This window comes from Pleurodeles waltl, chromosome 3_1 (genome assembly GCF_031143425.1).
Source record: "Pleurodeles waltl isolate 20211129_DDA chromosome 3_1, aPleWal1.hap1.20221129, whole genome shotgun sequence".
Lineage (NCBI taxonomy): Eukaryota > Metazoa > Chordata > Amphibia > Caudata > Salamandridae > Pleurodeles > Pleurodeles waltl.
This window is the reverse complement of record NC_090440.1, coordinates 434,671,216-434,684,693: the sequence shown is the minus strand read 5'-3', so window position 1 is coordinate 434,684,693 and position 13,478 is coordinate 434,671,216. Positions and strand designations below refer to the sequence as shown.

The 13,478-nt window shown below is 44.6% G+C and overlaps 1 protein-coding gene across 1 annotated transcript in view; it reads right to left on the bottom strand.

The window, feature by feature from the left end:
- Positions 1-13,478, bottom strand: part of RLBP1 (retinaldehyde binding protein 1) — a 271,954-nt gene that overhangs the window by 23,844 nt on the left and 234,632 nt on the right. The window lies entirely within an intron of this gene.

Here is a 13,478-nt window from a genome sequence, read left to right as displayed (position 1 = left end):
TCACTATATATATATATATATATATTCTAGTGTTTGAGTAATGATATGCACCGATCACCAATAAGCCTCTGGCCTGACGTCATTCTTTTTCTTGTTTGCTTTCCAGCAGATGTGTACAATTTCTCATTCTCATTCAAAAAAGTGACTGTCGAAGTTTAAAAATATATAACTTAAAACATTATGGCCCTCATTACAACCCTGGTGGTTGGCGGAGAAGCGGAGGTCTTACCGCCAACAGGCTGGTGGTGACATTTTTGGAATTATGACCATGGCGGTTATCGCCATGGTCATCCGCCACTTCTCCGATCCGACCGCCAGGGCGGAGACGACCGCTGGGCTGGAGACCTGGGTCTCCAGCCCAGCGGTCATCACAATACCGCCGGTGGTATCATGACCCGGCTGACCGCCATGGATTTCATGGGGTTAGGAACCGCCATCAGTGCCAGGGAATTCCTTCCCTGGCACTGATAGGGGTCTCCCCCACCCCCAACCCCCAACCTGACTCCTTCCCCCACACCCCCCGCCACCCCTGCCACCCCTAAAAGTGGCAGGACCCCCCTCCCCACCCCTACCCCCAACATTACATTACACATTCACACCCGACACGCACGCAGGCACCACCAACACACAAACCCGCACACACACCAACATACATGCCAACAGCCACACACACAGTCATACGCACACACCCACATTCAGACATACACGCACACATCCCTACAGACATACATAAAGACAGACATGCACTCATTTCCAAACACACAACACCCCTGCATGCATACAGGCACTCACACACCCCCTCTACATACACACAGGCACACCCCCATGCACGCACACAACACACAATACCCCCCACTCCCCTCCCCTAACGGATAATCAACTTACCTGGTCCGTTGATCCTCCGGGAGGGGACGGGATCCATGGGGGCAGCTCCGCCGCCAGCACCCTGTCAACAGAACACCGCCACACCGAATCACAGGACCTGATTTGGTGGGCGGTGTTCTGTTGACGGGGCGGTGGAGGTGGAGCAACCTCCACTTCCCCGCCGTCCGCCAGTATGGCTGCTGGCGGCTCTCCGTCCGGAAAAGGACGGAGGGCTGCCAGCGGTCATAATGCGCAGAGCGGAAAACCGCCTGCACTGGCAGTCTTCAGCACGGCGGACCCTCAGCGGTATTGTAAAAAGACCACCGAGGTTGTAATGACCACCTATGTTCTTAAATTATTTTTATGTTAAGCTGTTCCAGTATTTCTATTTAGTTTCCTACTGTCACACAGAGCTTCTGCCTTTTCTCGGTCACCATTTCAGCCGCAGCCCAACTGCATCTCTTGTGCCTCATCATGCTTCTTGAGTTTGGAAAGAGTTGTTTTTTCGCAAATGTGGAGCTTTAGTCAGGGCACAAGTCTAAAAAGTGGGGGACTAACCAAGTTAGGCAGTAGGCAGGTGACATTGCACGTGGCATCACAGGAAGTGGCATCACAACCCATGACTTTACAGAAAGTGATATCACAAGATATGACATCAGATCTGAAGACCTCAGACAAATGTTTAGCAGGTCTATCATGAGTACATTTGAGTGCATTACGAGAATACATGCAATCACTCCGGGTTTAGGCAGAAGCCTCTCAATTTTGTAAGCTACACAGAAAGCAGCATTGCCTTTTGTTGGCATAAATCTTCCTTTACGCAAGGATTGGGCAAAAGACTCCGCTGCCAGCCTACTCCACCAGGCATAATGTTCCAAATGCAACACATTTCCATGTAGATGTGATTGCTTTAGTTACCTGCGCTCTCCAGGAGGTAAGTTCTGACTCTCCAAAGCAAAGTACGCCTAACCAGTGTGTCTGTGATGGTCATCTGCACTCATTTTAGAAGTTTGGGGGCCATTTTTTACCATCGGACCATGACCCAAAGCAAGATAGAAAGACAGAAAGGGAAGGACAAGAGATAGGAAAACAATGATGAAGTCAGAAAAGGGGATGGAAAAAGAACCTATATGAATAAGCAAGTGTAAACTAGTGAAAGAAGAATGTTATTGGAACTTTTGCATTCAGCAATAAGGCTGTAAGAAAAACTTTGAGGCTGTACATTTAAGTTTTTACAAATTATACTCTGCCCTCAAAATGTCACATCCGTTTAGTAGCAGACATCTCTTGTTTTCTTATTGTTGGCATAACTATATCTAAACCACCCTCACATTAACCAGTGCAACCTGACATCTCACCCTGAAATCAGTACAACCAGAATACCCACTCAAAGATTGGACCATAAATTTCAAAGTAAGGGGTATCAGCTCCACATCAAAATAAGTGTAATCCACCCAGTATCCAAGAGTGAGAAGGAAATGGTAATAAAGTTAACTCACAAGAAAGGGTGCATGCAATTTCAGTACTGACAAACTTTCAAGAAAAGTTTGCCCCTCAGAAGGAAATATTGCTAGTTTGCATAGAAAAACAACCCAAGTAAGTAGTTGTAAGAACATTGAGAGTCACCACAAACCATGGGCAGCAGTCAGAGTCTACACCAACTACACTCGCAAATCAAAACTTTGCATATTCTAGACATGTGAAACTGCCATCATGGTGGACTGGAGACAGCCTAGTTGGCATTCTTGTTTATAGAAACATTGTCTTGTTGGCTCTCCTATTCACTGTAACCTCACCCTGAAGAAGCCAGCCCTAAGTAAGAGAAGAAGATATTTTGTTTCATACATAGCATAACTCTGAATTACATCAGTCTGCCAGACCAAAGAGCATCGTAACAATGCTATCCTGTGTTATAGTACAGTACATCACAAACTTTGCAGCATTTCTGCAGTTGATAGCGAGCAGGGCAAAGAACAAGACCACCCATACTCATGCAGGGTAACAACTTGACAAAACATAACATGGCCATATCCAGTGCTCTCTAATTTCCAGAACTAAAAAAAAAAACCTGGTCTTCCTTTCAATGTAAACAGCTCTTCTACAATTAGTGATTGGAACTGGTTAATAAAGCACATTATTTCAACAGTTTGGAAATCTTTTTTTGTTGTGGTGTGACAGATTTTGATAGTGCTGCACAAAACCGAAATATTTGGGTCATGGAGGAGCAAGTAGGATTATGCAAGACAGTCCTTATTTGAATTGAAAAATGCATAGTTGCAGTGTGAATGAGAGAAGAAGCAAGCACACAATTCTAACAGTTGGGAAATAAGTGTGCATCAATCTGTGGTATTGATCAAACATGAAACGATCAGTTCAAGTTGACAAGTGAAACATACATATATCGGTCTATACAATTTCATAAACATACAGCAATAAGTGGAAGCTGAACTGGGGCATAGCTATGAGTGGTACGTAGGTATAGAGCTTTTTGTGTGATTCAATCAGTTATAATGTTGTCCTTGTTTAATAAGAGTCTAGGTCACTTATATGATGCACATGAAAATTGACTTGCATGTGGCTTCTGTCTGACATCCACACTCCAACCCCATGAGTCATGAAGTAAAGACAAAGTATTACATTTTTGATGTAAAACAGGAGACATAAAGAGATGCTGATCTAGTGGCTAAAATGAACGATATAAAAACAGAAAACCTGTGATCAATCCTTCTTCCCAGATTGACCAAGGTATGTGATTCTAGGCAAATCTCTCTCTTGTGTTTGATTTAATAGGTTGTAATGTTGCACCACATATAATAAGAATCTAGGCCACACTTGACTTTCATGTGGCTTCTGCCTATCAGCCACACTCTAACCTCATGCATCAAGAATTAAAGACAAAATGTTAACCTTTGATGTGAAATAGGAGAAATAACGAGATGTCCATGCAGAAAACCTATGTGCTGGCCATGACCTCCTTATTCCAGGAGAGGACCTCTGTGATAAATGAGGGCTGTGGCCCTGGTGCATCCCTCTATCGAGAAAAGGGCAGTCACGCTGTGCAATGTTGTTACCTGAAGGGGCTGTTTACCTGTGTGTGCTGTTACAAACTCCATATGGCAGGAGGGGCTGCAGTGAAGTGGGAGGTCTGTCGCCCTGGAGCAGCGTGCAGCCAAGAAGGAGAAGCAAGCCATTACTTGCAGAGAAAGAGCAACGATTCAATTACCCAACAATCCAGGAGGACCAAAGACCTGCCTCTGGTTTCAGGGAGGCTTACTGGATATGCAGAGGAGCATGTGGCGAGGGAGTTGCAAGACCTCTGTGAATCCCTCGCAACCTTCTTTCACAGCAAGATTACGACATCCACTACAGCCTCAGCAACATGACTTCACTAGCAGCCACCAACAACTCCGACTCATCGCCCCCCAACCACACCAACCTCCTCCTCTCCTAGACACATGTCAAAGATGCCGACACCATCAAAGTAATGAACACCTTTCATTCTGGCTTTCCTTCTGACCCCTGCCCGTACTACATCTACAACAGAGCAAGCTCCATCATCACCCCCAACTCTGTTTGGTCATCAATAGCTCCTTTGAGACCACCACCTTCTCGAAAAACTGGAAGCACGCCGAGATCAATGGCAGGCGGGCCCCAAGGACCTCAGAAACTACCGGCCCATCTCCTTGCTCACGTTCCCAGCAAAGGTACTCGAGAAGATCGTCAACAGGCAACTGTCCCACCACCTGGAAGAAACCAACACTCTGGACCCGTCTCAATCCGGCTTTCACAGCAATCACAGCACCGAGACCGCCCTCATCGTTGCAACCAACCACATCCAGACCCTCCTGGACAAAGGTGAAACAGCAGCCCTCATCCTCCTGGTCCTCTCGTCCGCCTTTGACACTGTTTGCCACCATACCCTGCGCACACGCCCCCACGATGCAGGGATCTGCAACAAGGCCCTGGAATGGATCACCTCCTTCCTCATTGACAGAACACAGAGAGTCCGCCTCCCACCAGTCCTATCTGAAGCCACCAAGACCATCTGCTGCGTACCACAGGGCTCCTCCCTCAGCCCAACACTTTTCAACGTCTACATGGCACCGCTCTCCAAAATCGTTCGATCTCACGACCTCAACATCATCTCTTACGCCGACGACACCCTCGCTCACCATGGACCCTGCCACGGCTAAAACCAACTTCCACGAGGGAATGAAGGCCGTAGCCAACTGGATGAAGAGCAGTCGACTAAAACTTAACTCAGATAAGATGGAGGTCCTCATCTTCGGCCCCACCCCTTCCTGGCCGCCCTCACTAGGAGCCGCACCAATGCCCACCAACCACGCCCGCAACCTGGGTTTCATCCTCGACTCATCGCTCTCCATGACATAGCAAGTGAACACCATCTCGTCCTCCTGCTTCAACACCCTTTGCATGCTCCGCAAAATCTACAGGTGGATCCCCACCAAAACCAGATGGACGGTTACCCAGGCCCTCATCAGCAGCAGACTGGATTACGGCAACGCCCTGTACGCGGGAGCCACAGCAGCTCTCCAGAAAAGACTGCAATGGATTCAGGACGCCTCCACACGCCTCATCCTCAACATCCCCAGCCACATCACAGCCCACCTGAGAAACCTGCACTGGCTCCTCGTCAACAAAAGGATCACATTCAAACTCCTAACCCACGCCCACAAAGCACTCCTCAACGCCAGATCAGAAAACCCCAACAATCGTCTCACCTTCTACACCCCGAACCGTCAGCTCTGCTCCGCCAATCACGCCCTCGCCACCGTCCCACGCATCCACAGGACAGCATCCGGTGACAGATCCTTTTCCTACCTCGCCGCTAAGACCTGGAACACCCTTCCCATCCACCTACGGCAGACCAAGGACCTACTGACCTTCAGGAGACTCCTCAAGACCTGCCTCTTCGAGCAGTAGCAGCTCCCCCCCCCTCTAAAGTGCCTTGAGACCCTCACTGGTGAGTAGCGCACTCTACAAATACTCTGATTAATTGATTGATTGATGTCTGCCACCTCTATCGTAGCATCCAGATGTCTGCTCATCACCGGGCCACAGATGTGTGCCTGGGTCGCAGATGCAGCATACTTGTAAAGAAGAATTACCTATAAGAAATAAAAATATTTTCTCAGTAGACTCACCAGTTTGGCACAAACCTATATTACAAGTCTTTGTAAATATGGGTTTGTGTCAAAACACATGGGTGGTTGCAAAGGAAGGTCCAAGCACCACACATGTACCACCCATGTAATGTCTTCCTGATTCAAGGAAATGCAAGGCAGGGCAATGTGCTGCCTTGTGTTATTTTTTTTATTTTTTATTGAGCCACGCAAATGGGATTTGTATGGCACTGTAATCCCAAAATAGATTTTGTGTCATGGTTTTGCCAGAAAAGTGAACCAATCCCAAAACAAAATCTGGGCCTCAACTTTACATTTAGGGGCATATTTATGAGAATAGTTGGGGAGTGCAGCGCAGCAAGACACCTGGGAAAGGGCAGGAATGCACCCTATTCAAGAGAATACCACACATTCCTGTCCTTTATCTTGCGCCTTTGCCCTTTAGGCACCCTTGCACCATAGTGCAAGGATGCCTGCATTGCATGCAGATTTGTTTTTGTGCAGGAAGTTGCCCCTTCCCACACAAAAACAATCCTGAGAGGTTTTTCCCTCTTTCTATGTATGCTGCACAGTGCAGCACACATAGTGGAAACGACAAAGAGAAATAAACACATTTCTCCTTGTTATGCCTCTCATGGGAGGCATATCTTTTTGGCACATTCCCAGGTTTACAAGTTCTGGGAACACCCATGCAACACCCATGCATGAAAAAGCCTCCCTGGTGCAGAATAATGTAACACAGCAATTTGCACTGCGTTGCATTATTGGAGATTCATGAAGTTACGCAGGGCCACGCAAGGTGGCCTTGCATGAATTCATAAATCTGACTTAAAGTTTGTGTTGGTCTTGCACCACATTTTGTGATGCAAGAGCAACACAAACCGGGTCATAAATATAATCCCTTATTTTTAAAAAAAATCTCTGCCACAAAGAAATTGGCAATAACGAGAGGCACTTCAGAAAAATCTGTTCTGCTTAATTGGTTGCAAAGTCTGAAAGTTAAAATATCATTTTGGGGTGAAGGCACCTGCTGCATAGATTTTTGTGTTACCAGTAAATCATAGTGAATAATAATAATGGTAAAATAACTCAGGTGATTTATGTATTTGATGGAAAGACCTGTGTTTGCCCTAGTCCCAGTTTCGACTCACAGTAGCATAGAGAGTTAATGTGTCTCCTGCAACGCACATAATGTAACATGCAAATAACAGATTTTCATTTTATGTAGATCGGTAAGTGAGTTATTGCTTTTAACAGAGATCCTTTTGTTACTTACAGTTCATTCATTGTAATCCTTCTAATATAGCACAGTGAGGTATCAAAGATGATATATGACTCCAATACTGTCTAACCCTTACTGTCTTATGTAACACATCTCGTACATTGATTTACACACTTGCATGATTTATTGTCAATGTAATGAGCGTGTGTGATGTAAAGCATTCTGATGCCATGAATTGGGATAAGTAGTGTTCTAAAAAAAAAAAGTTATTCAAATTTTTATTTTATGTAAATATAGGGGGCAGACCAACACATCTGACATTCTTACAGTGAATGCATATCAATTATATACTAAACAAATTCAAAAGTGTCCCTTTCTTAAGTAGGTGTGAAGTGCTACAAGCTGTGTGTTTTTTGTTTCCCCTCCAGGGCATTTGCATGTAGGTGTGAGGTTCCAGAAAACTCCCAGCCAGGATACTGAACAAAAGGAGGAATGATGGCCCCTTAATTTTAGACTTTTGTTATGTGGCCAGCTGGAGTCTGAAACAGGAAAGCCCCCAAGCCGTCTGCACGTTGTTGTTCGGATCAAAAGCAGACAGCCTACAGGTGCTGCTGAATGTGTCCCAGTATTTGAAAAATACACTGGGACGAGTTCAGCATATTTATATACCAACTTCTTGGTAGGGTGGTCGGTGTCCACCTAGTGAAAATAGTGGGTGGACGCTTCCCAGCTGCGTATTTTCCTGACCTGTGTCCTGGTTTTAGTTATTTTATTTACATTTGCAATTTCCTTTTGTGCGCAGGACGGAAACCAACGCTGTTGTTAAGTCTGAAGGTGGCTTTGGCATGAGGCAGTGCTTGAAGTGGGATGAACAAAAGGGGAGGGGTGAGGGTTTAAAAAGGGCATTGCCAAAGACGTGTTCCTAGGAATTCATTCCAAGGAGCACGGCCTGTGGAATTAGGAATGTGGCGAACACCAGATAAATAAAAGGCATGTGCTTCACGGAGCGGACCATATGACACAACACCAATTACACCTAAAAAAAAATCAGACTTATTGGCTTTGCCTCTGCTTTTTAGCAGTATCAAATAATTGAGTAACAACTAGACTTTTGTTGAGAATAATTAGAATTTAAAATGTTTCACTTCTGAGAATATTAGAGTGTGAATTAAACATTACCAAGTTTGTAGAATTGAAATGAACCTTAAGAGTGCCTCAACCACTCCCTTTCTCCCCTTCATACCGCTTCAGACAGCAGTCTATTAGTTAATCTTGCCCTTCTCCTCCTGCACATACTTCAGTTCATCTCCTCCACTATCCGCCCCCCCCACAACTCATCCATTCACCTGTAAGCATTGCAAGCATTTTCTTTTTCTTAAGAACAGCCCATATTTCGAAAACTGTTAACCACTTCAAGCCACTTTCCCACAATTACAACTGAGACATGTGACTATCACTCTATGCTCTCCGCAGAGACCAAGGAATGGATGACCAACTATATGACCCATTGACGGTCACTGTGCGAAATTTGCTGCCCTTCACCCTCAACTCCAGAGCTCTCAAACTTGCCCAGTCATCCATCTACTCTCTAAGCTTACCCAAACTCCTGGAGGTGACTCAATTCCCAATAGGCACTACACAGTAGGCATGTTGCATGAAAGAAACTACAGAACAACCACATCTGGAAAAAGCAAATATGCTTAGGAATGTAAGAGAAAGTAAACGTGAAATGTAAACAGATACTGCATGACATTTTACAGTAAGGATTTTTGCAATCATGGTTGAGAAATCTATTTTTTTTTTTTGCCCAATAGGGACCGTTTAACAATCAGTTTTTAATTACCCGGTAGTACCCAACCCACTTACATCCCTGTATGCTGGGGTCCCCCATTTACATTCCAAGTTTTTGTTTCACTCTTATAAAACTCTTTTGTACGCAAAAGGGTGCATATCCACACAACCGTATTTCCCTTTAGAGATTACAGTACATATGCTCGGCGTAGATCAAGTGTGTGTTTTAGGTGCGTGAACGATGTGTGTTTTAAAAATGTAAATGGTTTTAATTAACTATCAAATAAAATATGTATTATTATTATTATTATTGTTATTATTATTATTATTTTATTATTATTATTATTATTATTATTATTATTATTATTACATAGTTGATGCTATGAGGGTTATTTTTTTTATTGTTGTATAGTTTCTCTCCTTGATACAGCAGGTTTTGTATCTTGGAATTTACAGGGATGAAGTAGGCCTAGCTGTTATTTTAAATGCAGTTGAGGATTTTGCTCCCTGAAGAGTGTTCTAGTTTGGTGTGATCTTAATTTATTTTTGATAAGTGCACACTGATTGTGGGCTGCTCTCCATTTGGACTATTTTGGGATGTTGTTTGGGTTCTTCACTGTAGGTGTTCTACCTTTTCATTTAAGTGTGTCATGAAAGACACACAGAAGAGCAGAGTATGGAAGGTAAGCCTAGCATGTTGTAGGGTGGACTCTGGAAGTTCCTCCCTTCATTTTTCTTTGAATAAAATGGAGGATGTGGTTTCAGAGTAGAACTCTACTACCATTGATGTTCAGGCTGCACCACAATCTTCAGTTCAGTCAGGCATCAGTGCTGCAATGAACTCAATTAATGATGCAAATGGGAGTTTAATTCGTTCAGGGGGTAGGGGTGGAGGTAAAGGGCAGACATTGGGTGGCAACTCTGGTGTCTGAGGTACCTTCCTTAGGAATAGTGCCCTGGAACCCATCCTACTATGATTCTGCAAATCAGTCCAAGTAAATGTCTGTACCTGAGTCTCGAGAAGCGAGAACAAGCAGTCCAACGCATCTCAAAGAGGTAGCGTGGGGAGTAGAGGCTCAGAACTGAAACATTCTCGCATAGATGCAATAATGTAACTTCCAGCCCAAAGCTTATCTTTTTGGAAAAAAGATAAGTATTTTAATTACAACAAAACTTGTTTTACATACAGAATATGTGAACTACATTGTCTACAGAGTTCTCGTCCAAATGAAATCATGGATGCAATCACAATCCAATCATAAGTGCAGGCTCACTATGTAGTAGTAGAACAGTTTTCCAGTGCTCTGTGAATCTATTAGCCAAAAGTACAGAGAAAATATCTCTCAGGCATATGGAATTATCATTTGTGATGTGCACTCTGATATACTGGTGAATGGTGCACGGAGGTGGTAGTCACACTCATCGGCATTTGTTTGGGCAATTCTACCTTCTTCTCCCTGCCATCAGTGACCCGGCACAGCAGTGGCTGCATGGTTACACCTCCAGCAATCTTCTCTAGTGGTCACAGTGGAAGGATCTTATTCCTTCGGCCCAGGTCACTGGTGTAATCACCGAAGTGAAATGAAAGTAGAGTCAGCACCAGGACATCTGCTTTTCTCTGTAGCGCTCTCCAAATTGGGTGAGCCTTACTTTGCAGTTGACACTGGCAAGTTAAACAGAACCTTTTCTCAGCCAGACCTGAGATGGAATTTGGCAAGGAGACCGGGGACCCTGGGCATTCCACAGGTATTCTTGGTACTCTCCCATGTTTTCTCAGCTCCCAGTAGCCAGCTTCTCACATTGGGCTCAGCATCTAGCTTCTGCTCCTCAGACAGGCACACTCCAGTGGGACAAGGCTTTTTCCTCTACCCTCTCAGCAGGCTTGTAGATCTGAGAGTCACTGGCAGACCCATAGCTTCTTCCAGCAAGCCTTGCAGAAACCAGGTGATGTCTTCTTACCTTCTGGTAGACTCGCTATTAGTGGTAACAGTCCTGGAACACCGTGGCTCATCTCCTCAGGCAGTGAAGCAGTTCAATCTGGAATAAAGTGGGGCTGCTTGGGACACATCTATAAACAGTATTCTCAGGCATGGAATTTGGATGAACTATCTGGGTTTAGAAGCTATGTTGCCTAGCTTCCTTTCATAGCTATTTCATGGAGATAGTCTTGGTGCAAGGCGATGACCCCTCACAGAAGGCAGAGATGATGCTAGCTCCAAGCAGTTCTCACAAAATGTGCACAATAAGTGTTAAGCTCTGAGCCAGGCTTTTTATAGCCCTCCAGAATGGGCATTTCAAAGGAAAACTAAGAACCTAGGGCCAGATGTAGGAAAGGAATTGCAACTCGCAAACGGCAAAAACTGCCGTTTGCGAGTTGCAAATCACATTTTCCTATGCAGAAATGCATTCTGCGAGTCGGACCGACTCGCAAAATGCATTTCAGAATCGCAAATAGGAAGGGGTGTTCCCTTCCTATTTGCGATTCCTAGTGGTATGCAATACCATTTGCGACCGCATATGCGGTCGCAAATGGTGTCGCAGTTACCATCCACTTCAAGTGGATGGTAACCCACTCGCAAATTGGAAGGGGTCCCCATGGGACCCCTTCCAGTTTGTGACTGGACCCAAAAACATTTTTTCAGGGCAGGGAGTGGTCCAAGGGACCACTCCCTGCCCTGAAAAAATACCGAAACTAAAGGTTTCGGTTTTCTTTTTAAGTGCAGCTCGTTTTCCTTTAAGGAAAACGGGCTACACTTAAAAAAAAAAAAACTGCTTTATTTAAAGCAGTCACGAACACGGAGGTCTGCTGACTACAGCAGGCCTCCATGTTTGCGAGTGCCCATAGTCGGTATGGGGCCGCAATTTGCGACCCACCTCATGAATATTCATGAGGTGGGTCATTGCGACCCCATACCGACTTGCAGACGGTGTCTGAGACACCGTTCTGCATAACATTTTGCGACTTGCAAACAGCGAGTCGCAATGACTCGCTATTTGCAAGTCGCAAAATGTTATTTTGCTACATCTGGCCCCTAGAGTCTCCTCAGAAACTTCTCTTTTACTAGCAACGGTCTCTACTGATTCTCATTCCCTCACCATTAAACACATGGCAGTGTTCAGGAAGGACTAATCAGCAATCAATTGCCAAAAAGGTTACATAGCAATCCTAAAGGCAGCACTGTCTCCACCCCTCACACTCCTGTATCTACAGCCTTCTCCTTCTCCTCAGGAATGCAGGTAATACACTCTGGTGTCTGGGGCTGTTTCCCAACCTCTATTTTATGTTATGTCAGACCAAGTGAAATCCAAAATCGATCCCACTGGTAACAGCATACATACACTTTCGCCATTCACAAACAATATGGTGTTCTGTTACCATACACTATACTTGTACAAACAGTCAAAAAGGCATGTCAGCGTAGGTTTTGGTCATAATTCATGACTGGAACCTCAATCATGCATGTCTGTAGGCATTGTGTTCAAATCCCTGAGCAGGTAAAAAGACATATTTAGATGTGTCCCTCCCTGCAGGAGGGCCAAGACACAGAAAACTACCAACAGTAGAGTCCGATGGATGAAGAAGAATCTCAGCATAGAAGACAAATCGCCATTGAAGAGTCTGCAGGAAGACGATACTCTATTAGAGAGGCAGACAAGGTGGGTTGTGTAGTAGTCATGAATAGGGAAGATTACAATAATGAGATATACACACAACCTAGTTATATTTCATGGTGCACCCCCTTATTAACTAATCCAATTAGATCATTGTTTTGAATAGAGTAGAATACAATAATGAGATATACACACAACTTAGTTATACTTCACGATACACCCCTTTATTAACTAATCCAATTTACACCATTGTTTTGAAGATCAACAGTGAAATTCAGGCATGGTATGAAGAAGAACTATTATCATTTGAGGAATCTCTGTTTCTGAAGGTAGACAAACCCAGATACTCTTGTTTTTATACACTTAAAAGATGCACAAGATGACACCTTTCCCTCCGGGTAGGCTAATAGTGTGTGGTATCAGAGGGCCAACAGAAAAACTCTCACAGTTTATATATACCTTCCTGCAACCCTTTGTATTGTATCTTCCATCCTTTTTAAGGGACACCAAACATGTTTCAAGCATGCTTTGCAACATCACATAGGAGGACAGTATGGTGCTGGTTACTCTTGGGGGCATATTTATACTCTGTTTGCGCCGGAATTGCGTCGTTTTTTTTGACGCAATTTCGACGCAAAACTAACTCCATATTTATACTTTGGCGTTAGACGCGTCTAGCCCCAAAGTCCATGGAGTTTGCGTCATTTTTTAGCGTGGACACCTACTTTGCGTTAATGATATGCAAGGTAGGCGTTCCCGTCGAAAAAAGTGACTCCGAGGCATGTGCACCGTATTTACACTCCCGGGCAAAATTCATGCCCGGGAGTGGGCGGGTCAAAAAAAAT